This window comes from Lissotriton helveticus, chromosome 3_1, assembly GCF_964261635.1.
Source record: "Lissotriton helveticus chromosome 3_1, aLisHel1.1, whole genome shotgun sequence".
In the NCBI taxonomy this organism is placed as follows: Eukaryota; Metazoa; Chordata; class Amphibia; order Caudata; family Salamandridae; genus Lissotriton; species Lissotriton helveticus.
The window spans coordinates 940,302,714-940,324,933 of record NC_136061.1 but is presented as its reverse complement, the minus strand read 5'-3'; the positions used below and the strand labels follow the sequence as shown (position 1 = coordinate 940,324,933).

Here is a 22,220-nt window from a genome sequence, read left to right as displayed (position 1 = left end):
GGCTGGGTTAAATCATTCCTGAGCAACCGGACCCAGGCAGTCAAATTTGGGAATTTTACCGCGCCCAAATTATCCACCGCCTGTGGTGTCCCGCAAGGCTCGTCATTGTCCCCCCTCCTGTTCAATCTATATCTCAAACCCCTTTTACATTCCTTAAAGAACAGGAGGGTAACGATCTACAATTATGCTGACGACCTGCAGCTAATTTTCCCACTGGACTCAACTGACTCCGCCATGGAATTCCAGGCAACCATGCTGCACATTCAACGGTGGATGAAGCTGAACCACCTAAAACTCAATCCAGGGAAGACCGAGCTGGTACTCCCGGGCAAAAGATCGGTCAGCTGGGGTCCCCATTACTGGCCGTCGACTATGGGATCTCCTCCCTCCCCCTCTCTCTCGGTGAAAAGCCTCGGGATCACCATAAATTCTGACCTTTCCCTAAAAGGCCAAGTGGAAGCTGTGATTTCTACCAGCTTCCATCAACTCCGTAAAATTAGAAAAATTGCTCATCTACTAACTCATTCCGTGCTCATTCAAGTGGTACTCGCCCTGGTCCTGTCCCGACTGGACTTTTCTAATTCTATTTATCTAGGCCTCCCCCTGTTCTTGTCTAAACGCTTGCAAATTGTGCAAAACCAAGCGGCCAGATTGATCTTCAAGAACCGCGGTGGGAGCTCGGCGAAACCATTGCTGGCTACTCTCCATTGGTTACCCATAGCCCAACGGGTAATATTTAAAGTTGGATGCCTGGCCTTTAAGGCTCTTCACGGGAAAAGTCCCATGTTTATCAACAACCTAATCGTCAAGCATGAGCCTACTCGCAATCTTCGTTCTGCCCATCTGTCACTTCTTACCCTACCCTCTTTTAAACGGAAGCGTCAAGGTGGATGTCGCTTTGCTTTTCTTGCCCCAAAGGTGTGGAACTCTTTCCCCCTGTCGCTCAGAAAATGTACCAACCTCATGGAGTTTCGGGGTGCCTTGAAGACCTGGCTATTCAAGCAAGCTTCGGGATAAGTTAACTGCTACCAATCTTTCCTCACCGCTAGCGCCATGAAACCCTTGGGTGCCCGTGCGCTTAAAAATGCAGATTAACATAACATAACATAACATAACAAGGACTCGCAAAAGGCAATGTATGTAGGTTTTGCAATATTAATTGCGATACCTAGATATTCCTTAATGGCAAATCGCAAATTACGATTCGCAATTAAGGAATACCTTCCAATTCATTCCTATGGGCCCTAGAGGCCCATAGGAATGAACGGGAAGGCATTCGCAATTTGCGAGAACCCATTAGGTACTAGCAAATTGCGAATGCAATTTCAAGGGTGCTATTGTGTCAAAAGGACACCCTGTTACACCCCTGAAATATGCATGTGTGCACATACATGCTCTAAGGGCATGTATGTGTGCCACAAGGCAATTTGAAAAATGCAAAAAAGTGCATTTTTCTAGAAAATCGCAAATTACCACCAACTAGTAGTTGGTGGTAATTTGCGATTTCTTAAGGCAAATTCACACAACTTGGGTGCTTCCAGAATTGCATTTAAGGAATCATAATTTGCGATTCCTTAAATGCATTCACAAAATAGGGAATCGGAAATCTTGCCATTCCCTATTTTGCGATGGCCTTTAGGGATGATACATCCCAAAAGACTTTTTCACGTTGGCAAATGGTCAGATTCTGAGAATCGGCCCATTTGTGAACGGGAAAAGGGCTTGATACATATGCCCCTAAAGGCTGTTCTTCAGTCCCAGAGCCATATTGGACATCGGAAAAGACTGAATTTTTATCAACCCAATCCTCTAATCTTGTTAAGAGGACTCTTCCCAATATTTAAGTTGAGTCTAGAAGAAAAATTGGACAGTAGCACTTTGGAGTGTTCCTATTCCCTTTCTTGTAAATAGGAAAAATAACTGCCTCCCTCCGTGTCCCTATGGGATCAGCTTGAATCACAGCCTTTAATACATTAATGATAATCGAAGCCGTAAAGCGGAATTGAATTTAACAATGTCCACAGGTACCTCGCCTGGCCCTCGGGCTTTTCATGAGGAAAAAGTCATAATTGCAGGGCAATTTCAGTGACTTCAACAGAACTACCATAATTCTAGAGAATCTGAGAGTTATTATTCACAGCACCATCAGCTAGTAGGTCCACCTTACAGTCTAAGTTAAAGACCCCTGCAAACTGAGCCATCCATGAATCATCATGGATGTCATTCACAATTTTTAGAGGTGGTATTATCAATAAAATGTGGGTGGTGTTTTATTTCCCAGAATCTTCTGGGGTCCCGGGCAATACTCGCTGCTTTAAGATCGCCCCATGCTGATTTAATAACCTGATGATCACGAGATTATATAAGGCCGTTTTATTTGATAAGCAACGTTTCCTAATAAGGGCGATATTGCGTAGCGCCTGTTTAAATGTCTCTAATAGTTGTTAATCTGAAGATGAGCATGCTGAGTTAAACCATCTATGCCCACATATAGTTTTAATATGTTTTGGGGCTGTGAGGGTGCCTGATAGCTCTAAGCTATTACCGGCTTCAGGTGACACCGAGGTGATAGTATATTCATGTTTCTTGCAGACAATCTCTTTCGTAATAGAGGTGGCATATATTTTGTCCCTTTTTATCCTTGTGCCCTTGTTCTCCCTGCAATCCAGCTCGCCCGATTGTAAACCTACACACTCACACTTAACCTGTAAATCCAGACACGGGTAGAGGGGGATTATGATCGTTCAGGTGATTAACAACAATCTTAAAGTCTTTAAATAAAGCTCGCAGATCGGAAGACATTACAATAAAATCGATAGTACTGCCTTGGCAGGAACCTGTAAAGGGTGGGATCTCTGCCTCGTCTTTCCCTGCTAAATCACTAGTTAGCATTGGCTTAGCCAATAGGTCTCGCCTTTGGGACCTTATATGTGTTTAGCCAGAGCGATTGGCTTTGCCTATGTTTTTAAGCTATACTGTAGAGCATTGTGGTTGCTGTGCAGCATGTTCAAAAGTTATAATAAAAGTGTTATAAGTATTTTTGTTACCTTATATATAACTAAGAAGACATCAAGAGAGTAAAGTTTGGGAAATAGTACCTGATTTACAACACAATCCGTGGAAGGACACTAGGGGAGAATCAACAGATGCTAGTTTCAGAGGGCAGACTGAGGTGGTGCTGAGTGATGGTGAGGTGGTGATGTGCTGATGCGGAGGTGATGCTGAGGTAGTTGTGCTACACTGATGCTCAGGTGGTGCTAAGTGATCCCGAGTTGGTGCAGTGCTGAGGTCATGCTGCACTGATGCCAAGGGGTTGCTGTGCTGTTGCCGAGGTGGGGCTGTGCAGTTGCCGAGGTGGGGCTGTGCAGTTGCCGAGGTGGCGCTGTGCAGTTGCCGAGGTGGGGCTGTGCAGTTGCCGAGGTGGGGCTGTGCTGTTGCCGAGGTGGGGCTGTGCTGTTGCCGAGGTGGGGCTGTGCTGTTGCCGAGGTTGGGCTGTGCAGTTGCCGAGGTGGGGCTGTGCAGTTGCCGAGGTGGGGCTGTGCAGTTGCCGAGGTGGGGCTGTGCAGTTGCCGAGGTGGGGCTGTGCAGTTGCCGAGGTGGGGCTGTGCAGTTGCCGAGGTAGGGCTGCACTGTTGCTGAGGTGGAGCTGCACTGGCACTGAGGTGGTCCACTAATGAGGAGGTGGTGGTGTGCTGATGCTGAGGCACAAGGAAGGAGAGTGAGAAAAGCAGCAGGAGGTAGAAGGAAGGAGAGTGAGGAGAAAAAAAGCGTAAGGCACAAGGACGATGAGTGAGGAGGAGAAGAGCAGCGAGAGGCACAAGGAAGAACAGTGAGAAGAGCAGTGTGAAGCACAAGGAAGGATAGTGAGAAAAGCGGAGTGAAGCACAAGGAAGTAGAGTAAGAAGAGCAGCATGATGCACATGGAAGGAGAGTGAGAAGAGCAGCATGAAGTACAAGGAAGGAGAGTAAGAAGAGCAGTGTGAAGCTTAAGGACGGAGAGTTAGGATGAGAAGAGTAGCGTGAGGCACAAGGAAGGAGAGGTAGGAGGAAAAGAACAGCGTAAGGCATAAGGAGAGTGAGGAGGAAAAGAGCAGCGTGAGGCACAACAAAGGAGAGAGGAGAAGAGAAGCGTGAGGCACAAGAAAGAAGAGTAAGGAAGAAGAGCAGTGTGAGGCACAGGGGAGGTAGGACGAAAAGAGCAGCATGAGGCATAAGGAGAGTTAGGAGGAAAAGAGCAGCGTGAGGCAAAAGGAAGGAGAGTGAGGAAGAAGAGCAGTATGAGGCACAAGAAAGAAGAGTGAGGCGAAGAGCAGCGTGAGGCACAAGGAAGGAAAGGGAGGAGAAGAGCAGCGTAAGGCACAAGTACGGAGAGTGAGGAGAAGAGCAGCGTGAGGCACATGGATGGAGAGTTAGGAGAAGAGCAGCGTGAGGCACAAGGACGGAGACTGAGGAGAAGAGCAGCGTGAGGCACAAGGAAGGAGAGTGAGGAGAAGAGCAGCATGAGGCAGAAGAAAGGAGAGTGAGGAGAAGAGCAGCATGAGGCAGAAGGAACGTGAGTTGGATGATCTCAGTGGCCGCCGGCGCCTGGCCCCCTGCGGACCCACATGCGAGAATGGTGGACTGGACCTGGGCTGGTCCTAGAGCCGCACCGCAGGGCCGCGGGGGCCCTCCAGTGCCCAGGCCTAGGTTAAGCAAGGAAGGGAGCAGTCTCCCTTGAGAAGCGCTCTGATACCCAATACCGAGTCAAGTTCGCGTTATATAAAACTCCGTAAAAAAACTAGAGCCAACAGACATCAATGAGCATTAAAAGCAGCCCCAATGTCCACATTGAATCAACATATAAGTCTAAGAAAAACTCCCTTTGGGATTTCCTTTTAGCATACCATTCTTGTACACAACATCCAAACTTCAATCACACCCTATTGCATGCAGTGCACAGTGGGTCAATCTAATCAGTTGCCAGAAAGATTCTAATGTTGTAATTTACATAAGAAAATATATTTTCTTATGTAAATTACAACATTGGAAATTGCATGATTACGATCCAGGCAACGCGGCAGAGAGTGTAATTTAAAAAATGGTCCTCTGCCATTCAATTATATGCCTATTGTAGCGCAAAACTTTGGCGATATTGAGTGACATTTTATATTGGTATTCACCTACAGTGATGGAGGAGCGTCACCCCACTGCTCTCAGAGTAGGAAAAATAAAATGATAATCTTAGTTATCATTTTACTTTTCACAGGTTCGGGGCTCGGTTTGAGCGGGGGCGGGGCTAGTGGCACAAGGGAAATAGTGGTTTGCACACTTCAAGTGCGCCTAACTGCTTGGCAAGCCGTCTTGGACCGGCCAAACAGTCATGCACACTTTGCATGTTCCCCACCAGGCTGCATTACAAGCCTGGTGGGGAACATGCCAAGGCCCCCAGTTCCTGCCTGAGCGATGATCCACGGCGCTCAGACCAATCACAACGTTGCACTGAAACATTGTGATTGGCTTAGGGGACCCTGGTTGCTTCCTGGTTCCGGGATTGTGGAGAAGCGTAGGAGAGACACAACCGGCAGAAGAGGTAAGTCATATTTTATTCATTCTTGTATTTTGGCCCTCCCCCTCCAATCCCCTATGCCCCTTCACTCTCTACTGGGCAGTGGTGCGCACATTCATCAGTAACAAGCACACTTACCCAATATTGTCTTATATCAGTGAGGGGCATTAAACAAGCGTGTCAAGATCCAGTGAAATGCACACTCATGTATCATTCTCAGTGGAGTACACTTGTACACCTATCAACAGGCAAGGATATGCATACTTGTTATGATAAGCACACTTATCCACTTTGATCTCCAATCAGTGAGGGGCATGTAATGCAATTTCAAGAGTCAGCGATACGCACGCTATTGCAATATTCTCATTAGAATACACTTTATACCGGTATGTTTACAGCCAGTAATATATACTAAGTGTGTCAAGAGTCAGTGATACGCACACTTTTGTAACATTCTCATTAGACTTCACCTGTATACTAGGGTGTTTACAGCCAGTGATATGCACACTTCCTATCTTAACCAGTTTTTCTGTCCTTCTATGATAGGCATATCATCTATCGTTTCACCACAGTTTCAGAACATCAAATCCAGTCTGCAGGGATTATGCAATCTGTTAATCCTCTTCCTCCATTTTTTAGAATCCCCTGGCAAACCTCTTATTTGTTGTAGGAATTGGTTGGATGCATTCCAAACTTACCTGCGGGCAATTGGAGCATCTAGATGCTGCCCTGAAAGGAAAAGATACCTAATCTTACACTCTACTGGTTTTGGGGGCCGCTCAATTTATAAAGTCTTAAATAATGTGGCCATTGTGAAAAGGGAGGTCATTGACGAATATACGGAGACTATAAAGAAGTAGGAGATAAGGTCTGATCTGCAACCAAGCCTTGTGGTACTAAGACAAAAATTTTTTGAAGAAACAACTTACTGGTGAAAGTGTAGATACCTATGTATCAGCACTTAACAGATTGGTGCTTCAATGTAGTTTTGAGAATTTTACAGTTTATTTGTCATTGTTAAAAAAATCCAACAAAAATTGTTGTCCCTAGGTAATCCGACGTTAGATGAGACGTTGTGCATTTCTAAGTGCATAAAAACGTCACAGATTTCAGTCATGGAACTTTAAGAGAAAAGTGACGGGGTGGGTGTACTAAAATGTAAAGAAAGCAATGTTGCTAAAGAGATCAGAGTCCAAGGACGTAGGGAACCATGGAGATCGAGTAGAAGTAATTTTTCAAACAACATCTTTCTGTTACAGATGTGGTAATTTGGCACATGTTAAAGGGGGGACAGCTTGTAAAGCGAAATTTGTAACATGCAGACATTGCAACACATTAGGGCATTTTGCCAAGGTGTGTCAAGGGCAAAAGAAGACTCATGGCAAAGCAACAAATGTAGTCATTGAAGGTTCTGAGAAAGGGCCTGAATACAGTGTAGATAAATTACAGAATGATTTGAAGAATATGGTATTAGTGATCTCTGAGGAAGATATCACCAAAGGTGATCCATCCAAGTGTTGATCCCTACATTAATGTAGGAGTTGGGGACCAGATTATTACATTGTTGGTCGATTCAGGAGCCAGGATAACTATGATCACTGAAGAGTTTTTTCAGGAATGATTGCCAGGGAAAATTGTTGGAGCCGCCGGCCTGAGCCCGGTTTCCTATACGGGTAGGAGAATTGAGTTGGCGGGACTTTGAGGAAACTTTGGTCTTCAAAGGAAGGAAAATGTTTGGGAAAATATACGTGGCAATCAAGGGTTTGAGCATATTAGGATGGTTCCACCAAGGGCTTTTTAGAATGGTTTTGACCCAAGGACCAAGTCTCAGTGGTGTGTGAAGACCAAATGGAACAGATAAGAACCAAGTTTCCTTTAGTGTTTTCTGGTAAGGTAGGCACTATCAAAGGATTCTGGCGCAAGATAAAAGTTAAGGAAGGGTACATTTCCAATAAAACACAAGCTGTGTAGTGTTCAATTTTCCATCACAGATGATCTCTAAAGGGAGTTGAAAGAATTGTGTGACCAAGGGATGATAATAGAGCCCACATGCAAACAGAATGGGTATTTGAGGGTTTGCATTGATTTCCATATCCTTAACAGGGCTATATGGTGGATTCTCCTCCTCTCCCAAAAATTGCGAACATGTTGGCACTTATCCCTGAGGCAAAGTGGTTTATGAGGTTTGACTTAGCACAGCATACCACCAGGGGGTTTTAGAACCTGAGTCCAGATATTAGATGACATTTTTTTCTCACCATGTGGCACTTTCCAGTACTGCAGGATGCTGTTTGATTTGGCTTCAGCAGCCTCAATATTTCAGAGAATCATGTACCAACTGTTTAAGGGAATGAAGAGGGTGGCAGCATTTCAGGATGATGTACTGATCCTTGCAGTGTCCATAGATGAACATGACTGTATTCTTAATTAGATGCTATCCATATTTCAGGACAAAGGGGTGTTTCTTAAAATGGAGAAATGTGAGTTGTTAAAAGGCAAAGTAGAGTACTTAGGTCATGTTGTGTCCGGTGATGGCATTGAACCAACTCCGGGTGTGGCTGATGCCATTATCAATGCTGTAAAAAAACTCAGGGTACAAATGCAAAAAAGAAATTGATGGACAGAATGCAGAACAATGTCATACATTCACCCTAGTACAGAGATCTGGACCTAAATCCATTGTTTGTTTTGCTGCCCATGCCATTCAAGTTTGGGAACAGTCCAGCCCGAACTGCCAGGCCAGGGACCCCAGTCTGGGCATACCTGTCCCATTCGGGGTGACAAATGCAAAAACAACACCCAAAAAGAATTGATGGGCAGGATACAGAACACTGTCTTACATTCACTCCAGTACCTAAGTGCACCGGGTATGCTCAGACGTGGGTCCCGGGCTCACTGTGCCACTGGATTCAAGCTAGCCTGGCTAATGAGGGGTGATGCCCCGAAACCAATCATAGTATGCTTGTTTCCAGACCAGGTAGGACCTGGCTTGGCAATTCGGGCTGGACTGTTCCCATGAGGCACAGGGTCAAGACTGATTTGCATATGACTGTGCCTAAACTGGGGTGGCTTGGTGAGCAAAAGAACTATGGATTTAACCCAGATCTCTTGACTGGGGATGAATGTTTGATTTGCTCTGCATTCCGCCCATCATCTGTGTGTCTTTTTTTTGTATCAATGGTGCTGCACCTGTCAAGTAATTTATGGGATTGTGTGAGTTCTATGCCTGATTTATTCCTGATTATGCTTCTCACATAAAACCTTTGACTTGGCTGTTGAAAACAAATGTGCCTTTTGTGTGGGAAGTTGGGTGTTAAGAAGCCTTTGAATGATGTAAAAGGCAACTGGCAAGCTCCAGGGTTCTCTAACCAATTCATCTGAAATTGTCTTGCTCTATAACTGTTGATGCCAGCAGCCACAGTTTGGAGACAGTTCTTACCCAGTGTGATACTGGAAGTGAAAACACTATTGAGTATGCATCTAGGACGCTTACGGAGCCAGAAACACACTTCTCTACTATAGTAAGGACTGATCGCAAGCCTTTGGAAACCATATTGAGTGTAGATAAGACCAAAGATCAAAATTCTCACATAGCAAGATTGTCAAAGAAGTTCTTATAATTTCATTTAAATATGGTACACATTCAAGGTATAAAAATGCAAGAGCTGACTTCTTATCTAGATCCTCCTTGGGAAAAAGTGATGATGAGGATGATGTAGAGTGCAAGCAGAGCATTGCAGCGGTCAATTTGGAAGTGATGAGTGCTTCATCTGAAACTGAAAGACGAGCAGAAATTATTGCAGATGAAATCCTTAAATGTACTATCAAATATGTTATGGAAAGATGTCCCAATGAGAAATCTGTTGAACGTGTGTGTCAACCTTTATGGAAGGTGGCAAAAGAGTGATCAGTGGAGGATGATTTGTTGCTTAAAGCACAGAAATTGGTACCACCTGCAGGGGTGAGGTACAAGCTCATTAAGATGGCCCACGAGGGTAATTTAGAACAACCTTTAAGCAAACACCAGCCATGGCAAACTTTTTGGTGGCCCTTGATAGAGAAGTAGATGAATTTGTTAGCAAATGTGCCCTTTGTGCTACCTCAGAGAAAAGTTTTGTAGTGAGGAAGCCTCCTTTACAACCTATTGAATGCCTGTCTTGTTCATAGGAAAAGGTCACCTTGTTGGCCCATTTTATGTTCTTCCTAGCCAGTGGCACTATGTGTTGGTTTTGGTTGATTTGTATTCAAAGTGACCTGAGGTCACATTTGTGTAAGGACCTAATGCCAAAACAGTGACTGAATTTTTAGGAAATATTTTCATGTGGGAAGGCTTTGCAAATTTTTTACTTTCTGATAATAGAGTCCAATTTGTGAATGAAGAAGTGAGGATTTCTTTTAGGATTGGTGATGTTTAGCACTTGAAAATGTCACTGTACCATCCCCAAACCAATGGTCAAGTAGAGCGCATGAATTGGGTGGTGGTACAGTGTGTGCGATCGGCAATCTCAAACAGGTGTGTTTTTATTAATGCTGTGAATTCGATGGTATGGTTCTATTACATCCCCCCACAGAGTTCCACTTTGGTATCTCCTTTTTTTTATTTGAAGAGAAGGAAACCCATTACCAGGATATGCCAGAGATGGATGGGAAAATAGGTCAAATTTGGAGAGTCACTGGAAAAATGTGACTGAGATTCCGAAAGAACACTGCTGTGGCAAACACCAGACAAAAAGTTGTCGATGAAAGTCGGGCCAGAGTGAGTGAGGTTAATTTTAAGGTAGGTGATGTTGTTCGTATCAAGAAAGGAAAGCACGTCAAAAAAGGAGGTGAGAAGTTCAGTAGTCCAGTTGTGCTGGACAAAGTTAGCAGAAGTGTAGTCAGAGTCAATGGGTTAATTGGTGGAATGTGGTTAGATTGGTGAAGTGTGGGAGTGATCAGACTCAGGTTATTCACCAGGGTACTGATCTCTGTGAGAAGTTCTTCCAGTAAGATTAGTTCCTCTATTTCACTTGTAGACAATGGTGGGGTTCGCAAAAGCAATTGTGTCAGAAGGCTACCTAGCAGGTATAGATAATCATGCTATGAAAAGACATGAAGGCTACCTAGCTGGTGTATGATAATCTGGTTAGGAAAAGACAGTATGTGGTCATAAGGTTATCAATACATTTTAATTAATTCATTCTGATGTGTCCTGCGTCATAATGTTATCCCTCCATTTTGGAGAAAACAAGGGTGTGCAGTTCCTAGGGAAAGCAGGGAAGGGGGTACCAAAGGGGATAAGATGGGCTAGTGTCCCAAATGCCAGAAGGTTTTGAGGACCACAGGGGGGATCGCTCCTTTTAGGAGTAAGGGCCCTCAAACACTCCGAATGGTGTCATGCTTCATCATCTGGCAGCTTCTAGTTGGGCCGGCGCTGCAATGCCCAATGGGCACCGTGAGGGGGCTCTTTGCCGGAGGTCTTTTCTTTTGGTCCATGTGAAGTTTGAGGGTTGAAGGGACATATGTGCAAAGAGTAATCTAAGTAGAAGTGGGAAGGTGTAAGTGAGAGCTAAAAATAGCTATAGGGATCCCACGGTTTTCCTTTATTGGCTGGGTTCCTATGCTATGGTAAAAACACGGACTGTAAAGTCTTAGCTAGAGAGGGGGAATTACAGCCTTTCAAGCTCAAATTAGTGTACGTGCAGTGAGGGGGGGGTTAACATTTTGCAGGCCTATTACAGTCCAAGTGATCATGGCATTTCGTCAAGACCAAGGGATCCTCGTCTCCTCAAGTAGGGACGGTATGGGTGTGCGTTTGTGAAGTGCTGTACCCTAAAGTTTAGACTTGTGATGTAGTCTAACATAAACAGATATACAAGGCACCATCTGGATACACATGTAGAGAGAACAAACATTAATGCGATTAAATAACCAAGGCAGCTTGGGATATGAAGGCCACAGGGTACAGTGTTTGGTAGGAGAAAGTAGCAAGACAGTTTAGAAGGGAGAGCCCCCCTCGTGACATCCGGGACGCTCACACAGTGGTGAGATAAGGAGCTGCAATTAGTGCTCCTCATGGTACAGGACCTACCCTGTGTCCGGTCGTCACCTTCCTGTGGTGATCTCATGTTTACTACATTCCAGTATTACATCACTGGAATGTAGAATGTCCTATGTGGGTTTGCAGTGGAGAGATTCTTTGTTAGACAGTTACTTTGGGACTGCTGGAGCTGTGGCTAATAAACACAGAACAAGAAGTATTCCTGCCTACCGACTTTCATTACATGATACTTCACTACAATTTGGCAACGATTTAGCCACAGCCGTGGATCCATGCAGAAAGAAACTTTGCTTTTAAAAATAAATAAGCTGAAGACAGATTTGGGAAGATAACTCAACATCGTGATTAGGAGGAAAAACAGGCCTGTATATTTTTGTTTATAAACTGTGATATAGCGCTGGATGATCAGTACTGTAAACTATATCTTTATCGATGGTGTTACTATCTTTTAAAGGATAAGAAATCATCGCGCTGCGTTGCATTGAATAGAAAATGAAAAAAACGGTACCTTTTGAGAGGAACGCTTGTATGTAGTTGAATATTGTCCGCTATTCAAATCATGGGCCAAATGGTCGGCCTTGTCCTGCGAGAAATGTAAAATGTAAGTTATGTAATAAGATAGGGCATTTTGCTAAAAGTTTGTCAGTCACCTAGAGACAAAATCAATTCCGTTCCAGATGGAGATCTGTGTGACAGTTCAGATGAAGAACAAACTTGTGTGAGAGGAATAAGAGATATGATTGTTGTTGTACAAGATGATGAATCTGACTGTGTAGAAGATCCTTACAAATACATTGAAGTAGATGGGAAAAATGTAAGACTCCTTATTGATTCTGGGGCTAGATTGACAATGGTGACCGATGAACTATTTGCTGAAATCTGGGGGAAACAAGTTATTTCCTCCCGACAGGAATCCTGTAACGTATGATGGAAGGAAAATTGAATTGTCTGGGTATTTTGAGTGTCAACTCAAGTTTAAAAATCGTACCATTTTTGGAAAAGCATATGTCGCTAAGAAGGGACTAAATATTCTTGGATGGTATCACCAAGACCTTTTTGGGATGACTCTCAGACCTGGCAGAGATGTTCAAGTTTCTTTAGTAACGGATTGTGAGAAAAACAAAGGGTCATCTGAAATGGTTGAAAATAGTACCAAGTGGGTTGACAAGTTTCCTATGGGATTTGGTGACAAATTTGGAAAAATCAGAGGGTTCAAGCACAACATTAAAGTACAAGATGATGTCACACCTGTGAAACATAAGTTGAGGAATGTGCCTTTCAGCGTACGTGAAGACTTAGCAAAGATTCTCAAAACAATGTGTGATGAAGGTGTGCTAGAAACTATTGAGTCATCCTTATGGTAAAGTCCATTAGTTAAAGCAAGGAAGAAGAATGGGCAACTGAGAGTGTGTGTGGGCTTAAGAAGTCTTAACAAGGTTATTTGGATCGACTCCCACCCTCTACCTAGGATAGATGACATCAAAAGTACATTTTCAGGTGCTAAGTTTTTCTTTAAGATTGACTTAGCATCAGCTTATCATCAGATAGTACTTGAGGAGTCGTCACCACATCTTACGGCTTTTGTTTCACCAATGGATTCCTATCAATTCAAAAGGATGCCTTTCGGCTTGCGTCGGCGGCAGCCGTTTTCCAATGTGTTTTAGAAATTGTATTAGAAGGAATTGAACGGGTGGTAACGTTCCAAGATGAATCTTAATAGCAGGAGAAAATCTGTCCATTCATGACAAACACGTGTGCAGTTTTGGAAAGGTTACAAAAGTTTGTACTTGTAGCAAATCGTGGGAAGTGTGAATTTGCAAAAAATGCAATCGAGTATCTGGGTGATGTAATCTCTGAGGAAGGAGTTGAAACTAGACCTGGACTAGTTGATGCAATAGCCAAGGCTCCTACTCCCAGGAGAAAGGAGAATGTGGCTTCATTTTTAGAACCTTGTGAATTTTATTCTAAATGTATTCAATATTTCTCAGCTAAAACTGTTATGCTAAGAGAATTGTTGAAGAAAGAGAAAACAATTCTATGGGAAAGAAACTGTCAAGAAGAATTTGAAAGTTTGATAAAAGAAATTATTTCAGCAGGTGTTCTTGCACCTTTTGATCCTACACAGGAATGTATCATTACGGTTGACGCCAGTAATGATGGTTTGGGTGCTACCATTGCACAGATGAAGGTGCAAATTGAAGTGACCATTGGTTTTGCTTCTAGGTCTTTGAGGTCTAATGAAAAAATCTTCTCTGTCATCGAAAAAGAACTTTTGGGCTGTTGTTGGGCAGTCGAAAGATTTAAATGTTTTATTTGGAGAGGAAAATTTGTCCTCAAGACTGATCACAAACCGCTAGTCAGTATTTTAAGTGGTTCTACCATTAAAGATCACACACCAAGAATAGCAAAATTAAGTTCTAAACTGTTACAATACAATTTCATTGTTGAATACATCCCAGGTGGTAAGAACATACGGGCGGATTACTTATCTCATTCATCTTTAAGTTTTACTGAATATCCAGAAAACAATGATGAAAATGATGAAGAGTGTTTAATTGCTAGTGTTTGCCACAACACTACTTTTACTGAACAAGAGTGGATTTCGGAATCTTTAAAGGATGTTGAGTTGGAAAATGTAAGGAAGTATGTTATGAATGGTTGGCCTAAAGAAAAAGCTTGACCTCAGGCCTTAAAACCTTATTTAAAAGTATCTGATGAATTGTCAATTGAAGAAAAAGGGATGTTGGTACGGGAAAACAAATGTATTCCACCTGTCTCTTTGAGGGACAGGATCATTATGTATGGTGATGAGGGACACTTAGGCCAGACCATAACCAAAAGAAAAATCAGAGACAGTTATTGGTGGCCTGGGATGGATTCTGCTATTATCGCTAGTGTTCGGGCATGTGTTGTTTGTGCCACTAGTGATTAAGGACTTAAAACTGAAGCGGTTCCTCTTCAGCCTGTCAAATTACCTGAATTTGCTTGGTGCAAGCTTACCAAAGATTTCATTGGTCCTTTTTGGTTCTTCCACAAAAGTTTAAATTTGCTCTTGTAGTTGTTGACTGTTATAGTAAATGGTGGGAAGTAAAATTTGTAGAAGAGCCAAACACAGCTGGTGATATCAAGTTTAAAAAACATGTGTTTTTGAGAGAAGGTTTTCCCAAAGAAATTATCTCAGACAATGGTGTCCAATTTATTTCTAGAGAAATGAAAAGTTTTCTCGACACCAACGCTATTAAACACAAATGTGTTGCTTTATATCATCCTCAAGCAAACGGTCTAGTAGAAAAAATGAACTGCACACTGGTAGAGTGTTTACAGTGGGCTATTCAGAACAAGATTGACGTTTGCAAAGTTGTTGAAGAAATGCTGTGGTCAGATAGGTCTTGTCCTAATGCTGTTTCTGGTCTCTCGCCATTTGAAATTCTGCGTGGACGTCCTCCTGCTTCCAGGTTGTGTCCTGCATGGTTACGAGAGTGTCAGAACAAAAGTGACCACATGTTAAATGTAGACAAAGTTGTGAGACCTAATGTGTAAAAATGTCAGGTTAAAATGAAAAGTCACTATGACACTTTGCATAGAGTAAAATCTATAGAAAGAGACCTGTGTGTGGGAGATTGGGTTTGTGTCAAAGATCCAAATCATGTCCCTAAAGGAATGTCGAAATTCAAACCTCTTGTCAGAATTGAGGTCGTGGCCAGGAATGCAGTGAGAACAAGCAGGAATGAATGGTGAATAAAGGAAGAGAGGTGAAGGTGCATCCCCATGATCAGGGCCGGACTGGGAACCTCAACCGGCCCTGGCAGAGTGCTCGGCCGCCCCCCCCCTCCTCCCCTCCCCACTCGGGGTGTTGGAGGTGCCCGAGCTCTTTACCAGGGCCACTTTTTGCCCGATTTTGGTACAGGGCCGAAAAACGGCCCGGTAACAAAAATGGCCCCCAGGGGCCCAAAACTGGCCCCCATCCGTGCAGCGCACCGGGGGATTGCCCGGTGCCCGCTATGGCCAGTCCTGCCCTGCCCATAATGCTCCTCCTCGTGATCTTTCTGTTCCATTTAATTCGTCTTTGCATCCTATTGTTGTTCCTTCTTCATCTTCCTCTTTTGACATTGATGTTTCTGAATCCAGGCGTTCCTTTCACCCTGTGTCCGAACTAAGGAGTAGTAGAGGGAACATTGTTAAACCATTGAGGTTTCGAGATTAAAATTCTGTTATGTTTACATATGTGCATTGTTGTGTATTTATTTACATGTTAATAAAACTTTGTTGCTTGTATTTCACTTCTTAGCGCCCCTGCATCTCCAGGCTGACAATCACTGGAATCCCCCCGGCCCCCACAGAGCAGAGTCTCTCAGAGATGGGCTGCTGCAACCTGCAGTGTTTGCTAACACGATTTAATTTTTTTTTTTTTAAAACACAGGTAGGATGTCTGCAAGGTCCGCGGGCCGCCAAGGAAGGCTTGCCGGGCCGCTGGCGGCCCGCGGGCCGTACTATGAGTACCCGTGGTTTAAGGGAACGAGTAATGTAGTACTCTCAGACTATGGGGAGATATATTGTCTGCAGTGTTGTGGGAACATTCCATAGAATGCTGCGTGACTTAAGGTGTAATATTAATGTTCAACTGGGTTGACAGTTGAGCTGACTCTTTGTTGCTATAAGACATTGTTGGCTGCAGCTCTGCTCTTAATAAAACAAACTTGTTCACAACTACCGGAGTCGCTGTGAGTTTCCTAAATGAGGGTGCCCACAATAATATCAGCACCTAAGCATGAAATGTTACTTGAAATAAAAAATCGCTAGTCCCTCTTTGTGTCTGCCCACTTAAGAAGGACTAGCTACTTAGCATAATGTACAAAAACCATTTACCAAAAAGTAATCTAAAGCACATGCCCCCTGACAACAGATGATGTCATATTTTTTTTTTATAAAGTCCAGACATTCTAAGTCAGGCAATTTAGAACGAATGCCAGCTATATTCCAGGAAAGAAAGTTTAGGCCTTTATTTATGCAATGGGTGATACCACTCCTTTGAGTTGTTCTATCATCTGTATCCGGGGTAGGGGCGTGATTTATACTATGAATGTCAGATTGTGAGGGATTTAAAGTTATAGAGGCGAACTGGCTTCCCAGGCACTCAACATCATGTACAGAGTCCAGAGGAGCTAATCTGTTTGTCAACTTTAAATTGATGCCCTAAGGTGAGAAAGCAATACCAAAGGGGATGATGAACAGAGCGTTTCAGCAAATCAAACACTCACCCCCAGTCAACTGATCTGGGTTTAATCAATCACCATTCTTTAGCTCACTCCACAACCCCAGTTCAGACATGGCCATATGCAAATCAGTCTGGCAAATCAGTCTGACCCTGTGCCTCATGGGAACAGTCCAGCCCGAACTGCCAAGCCATGTCTTCCCTGGACCGGAAACAAGCATCCTGGGACCGGTTTCGGGTACATAACCCTCATCAGCCAGGCTAATTTGAATCCAGTGGCAAAGTGAGCAAGGGACCCACGTCTGGGCATACCCTGCCAACGTAGGGCGAACAAAGCGATACCAAAGGGGATGATGGACGGAGCGTTTGAGACATTGTTCTGCATTCTGTCCATTAATTGTTCTTTTTGCATTTGCCACCCCGTGTGGGACGGATATGCTCAGACCTGAGTCCCGTGCTCTCCATGCCACTGGAATCAAGCTACCCTGGCTGATGAGGGCTGAAAGCCCGAAACTGGTCCTAGGATGCTTGTTTCCAGTCCAGGGAGGAACTGGCCTGGCAGTTCGGGCTGTACTGTTCCCATTGGGTGCAGGGTCAAGACTGATTTGCATTTGGCTGGGCCCAAACTGGAATGGCATGGTGAGCAAAACAACAATGGATTTAGGCCCAGATTTCTGTACTGGGGTGAACGTATGACATTATTTTGTATTCTGTCCATCAATTGTTCTTTTTGCTAAAGTGAGAAAGGCCTTTACAACTGGCTCCTGTTTTCATCACTTTCATGGATATGGAGTTGAGATGGTGGTCTGTAAAGGAAATCAAGTGGGTGAGCGCGAAATCTTCCAGGTGGTTTGGCCAGATAATTCAATCGTAACAATGTTTTAACCAATATTGGCCTTCTGAAACTAAAGACTGCCTAATCCCCCAATGACTGCTTGGGTTCCTGACCCTCCCAACACACTCGCTATGCCAACCTGCATTTTTTCCTAGCCAATGAGCGCTCTTATGGATTAACTCTAGACCTTCTGTCTGCACAGTTTTTAAAGGAGGAACTGATTCAAGAACAATTACATAAGAATTGGATTCTGGGGGGAGTGGATGAAGGCCTCCTTTGCCTTGGGTCGCATGTTTCAATTCATTGTCAGGAAGGGTCTCTGCAAGATTTTCCATTCGCTTCCCTGGTAAGGTAGCAGATGCGTGTGCAGGCCCCACAATAATCCACCTGTCTCATGTGTCCGTTATATTATCTAGCACAATAGCTGAAGCATGCGTGTCCATACTTTGGGCACTCACAGCTAGGGATCTTTGCTCTTTGCTGGCGCATCATGCAAATGGTGTTGATTTTATCCTCCAAAGATTGTTTTAAAAGCCCCAGATTTCCTTGAACAGGTCTGGGAATTTGCTTTCTAGTAATGAGAAAATATTTTTGCTATAATTTGCCAATTTGATATCCAACATGTTTAATACTGCCAAAGCACCCCCTACATTTGAGTTGTAACAGAACCGCTGGTAGGGATTACCTTGCTGGTTTTAAAGTCCGGTCATCTTTCCGTTAGCTTTTAAGAGGTGGTGTATTCACTACCGTACAGAAGTATTTCTCAGGGGACCACGTATTGCATTATCTCTGGGTCGGGCTGAATTGTAATTGTCAGTTGAACTACATCCCCGCGAATATTATCACATGGGTCCCTGCGTTTGTCAAGTATCATGGTATAATTATCCGTGGGTGTTATCATGCTTCAATGGGCAAAGTCATGGCAGAAGCCTCAGTATGCTCATATACAGTAGTAGTACTCGTTCAAAAAAAAAACAATCGCTGAACAGACCCTATTCTCTCTTCTATAAGGCCGTTTCAGAAGTAATTGCCCCCAATTAAGTTGTCAAATACTTTGTTTTAAAGGTCGATTAAGGTACTGTAAATTCTTTTGCCCCTTTAGGCGGATTGACCTTTCTTTTGACGATCTAAGAAATGCAAAGTCTAGGTGCCTCTTGGCTTAAGGTCCCCCTGGAGTCACATCGAATTTCCTAGGCACATGCAAGTGCACATTTGCCATTTTAATAATTTTTTAAGTCAATGGTAATTGCATTTCCTAAATGCCCAATTTGCATTTCAGAAAATGCTCTGTACATGTGCTTTGGGAATTGCAAATAGGTAATCCTTGTTTGCGATTCCCTAAATCGCAGTTGCAATTTGCAATTTCCACAGGGTAGAAATCGCAAATTGTGATAGCGATTTGGCCATTGTACGTAGGAAAAGGCCATTTTGCATTTCTTAACGGGCCGATATAGCGACTCGGCCCGTTAAAAAATGTGAAATGGCTTTGTGCATCTGGCTCTAAATATGTTCAGTGGTTGAATAGGTGCAATGTCCTTTTTTTAGCTATGTTCCTAAACCATCACAGTTAGGAAGGTCCTTCTTATATAATTTTTTCTCTTCCAAAAAAGTGCATCAAATCTAGACCTAGCATTTCCATGAATTATGCCGGGGCAGGAATGTCTCCTGCCTTGCACTGGAGAGCATGCACCCTTTCTTTGTGTTACGCTGCTAATAATCCATAGCATGGCTCTGCGAGTTGTTGCCTTGCTGATCTTGGCAATGATGCATGTTCTTAGATAGCCTCCCATATAAAGATATAAACCAGAGCTGAAGTCAGTTTCAAAAAGTACAAGCGATTTTGAGAGTTATTACCGTCCTCTCGCCGTGCTGAGAGGGAACGGCAGTGGTGTATTATAGGAGGATGAATAGGCCTGTTGCCTATCACATTCACAAGAGAGCTATCTACTGACCTTTCCAGGTGAAAAGCCTGGGTAGGCCCCTCATCTGGAGCCTTAACTCCATCCATCTGCACATTGATGGTGAGGGCATGTTTACTCTGCTTGTAGGTAGCAGGGTGTGCATGCAGCATGTGTGTTATTCTTCACTGTATGAGAACAGGAATTCATCTTGGAACGGGGTGAATCAGAAGATGGAGATTGGATGCAGGCCTGTGATTACATTATTTGTTGAGGGAAGCCTTGGGACATTCCATCCTATCCTTTGAAGTGAGTCAGAAACCAATAATGAGAGGGCGTGGGGTGATCTATCTTTGTAGTGCCAAGGAGGCTCCAACCACCATCCAGCTTCCCCTCGACTGAGCAGTCACCACAAATGCGCTTGTGAAATAGACAGGGGGGATGCCTTTTCCACCTTTGATTTCCACTGGTGTGTGTGAACACCGATCTTAATCTACTCTGCTTGCTGACTATACAAGACAAAAACTGTGGCATGTGCAGCCTGTGTGAAACCTATCAACACCCGAAAACCCAGACATGACAAAAAAACTGAGAGGAACTCTGCAATTCACAATGCATTTGCCAACCAAGGATGAATACTGGGCCCAAACCCCAGGTCAGTGTTGTCCAGAGTTCTCACTGACATGGGCCCAAACTTCACACAAGGAGATTTATGCTTCATGACTGACGTTTTTAACTGGCAGCTCCCCAGCCATGGCACAGCAAGGAGAAGTGAAGACTGCCATGAGAAGCAGGAAATGTCTGCTGCACAGAGATATTTGCAGGAGTGCATCCCCCAAAGGAAGGCCTGTCCAGTGGAGTCATCGGTCTGTCTAGGAGCTGTGCATCAGATCTGGGTCCTGTCCATGCTACCTCTGTCTTGAAGTGAGAGGCCACCTATCAAATAGAGGGAGGTGGGAGTGTGTCCCTATAGGATGACGTTTTCTAGAAGAGGAGATCTCAGATTGCAGGCAGGATAAAGGTCTGCAATCACTTTGAGGTCCAGGAGAAAGATCAGTCCTACAAAGACTTATGGTGAGCCCTCTCTAGCCCAGAAACTCTCATTTAACCCCACAGTTACATCCAACAAGTCCTTGAGCTTTATTGGTCTTTCTTCCTGGGCTGGGACTGTTCATGGAATTACCAGTAAGCTTGTAAAATGTCATACCCCCAACTGCTTCCTAAACTACCCCGAAGTTATAGAAGTATTTGCATTTAAAGCTCTGCTTCATGGGAGCCTTTGTTTGCCAGCTCGTGTAAACATTTTTTTTAAAAGATATTAACTCTTAACTTGCCTAGTGTGCCACAAAAACCCTGTTGTCAAATCCCTTAGAAAAGGGGAAATTGATTGTGAAGAACCCTTCAATAAAGTCATTCACCAGTGGCGTATTACTTCTGAAAAATTCTATGTAAAAGTTTGTAGGCAAAGGGTGATTTACTGTGAAAACGTGTTGAGAAACCAATCGGCAGCGGCTGATAATGAAAATCTTTTGTCAAAGCCTATAGGCATTTGTTTTATTGATAGTGACAACATAATATTAACAATCATTGGAAATGCAATAGGTCTCGCCTTTGTTTAAGTTAAAGCTATTTGCTTTGCTAATGGTATTGTATTTTAGCTATGTCTTATTGAGTGTTTGTATGTCACACCTATGTCATGTTTTCGATGTTTTCGATCTCCGAATGATAAATTGGCACCGCCCCTAACTTCATTAGGACATGTTGCCTACGGTTTACTCACAGACCTCTGCAGTATTTGCCTTAACCGGCCAAGCCATCTTTCCGGATGTGGCGCAAGCAGTACTTACTGCTGAGTTCAGTCAGATTGTCTGATTTCCGTTCTGCTAAGGCACCGCAGGAATTCACCAGCGCGAAAAGGTTTAACAAGAAACCCAGCTCCTGGAATAAAAAAATACACGTATATTAATTCCACTTGGTTTCACAATGATTACAAATCCTGCACCATGTTTGGAAATTTGTGTTTAGGCTGGTTAAAAAATTAGAACTGCGTAGCAAGGAATACAATTAGCTTAATTTCAATATAGAAACGACATGGTCGGGGATAATCAGGCTCCACTCACACAGCAGGACACACACTCGAACTCGTCTTCGCAGGAGGAAACAGAGTCTCCTTTAGCCACACCACTGAACTACTCTGTACTGACTACCACTTTTCAAGACCCTACTTGTGAGGAGCTACGTCGAGGAGGAGAACCTGCCAGTACACTCACGGACCTCGCCGCACCCGCTCCGCGGGTGCCGCATCGCCTGGAGGCGTGGGAGGGGCTGCTTGTCTTGCCGAGAGGGGGCTGCGGTCTGTTGGAGGCGAGCTGCGGTAGTGAACGGGGCTGCGAGCGTTGCAGGGACTCCATTTCCCAGGAGTCCTTGCTTGACCGATTACCAGCTTCCGGTCCGCTCTCCCTGTTGCTCCGCCCGCTGCCCACCTGTTGCCATTTAAACCCCCAGTGCCCTTTTCCTTGCGGGACCACTTTTCAAGACCCTACTTGTGAGGAGCTACGTCGAGGAGGAGAACCTGCCATTACACTCACGGACCTCGCCGCACCCGCTCCGCGGGTGCCGCATCGCCTGGAGGCGTGGGAGGGGCTGCTTGTCTTGCCGAGAGGGGGCTGCGGTCTGTTGGAGGCGAGCTG

The 22,220-nt window shown here is 44.1% G+C and overlaps 1 long non-coding RNA gene across 1 annotated transcript in view; it reads right to left on the bottom strand.

The window, feature by feature from the left end:
- Window positions 1-22,220, bottom strand: part of LOC144823113 (uncharacterized) — a 161,188-nt gene that overhangs the window by 37,261 nt on the left and 101,707 nt on the right. Inside the window, exon 2 of the long non-coding RNA XR_013608737.1 lies at window positions 21,378-21,468. This is a non-coding gene — a long non-coding RNA (uncharacterized LOC144823113). The remainder of the gene's footprint in view (window positions 1-21,377; window positions 21,469-22,220) is intronic.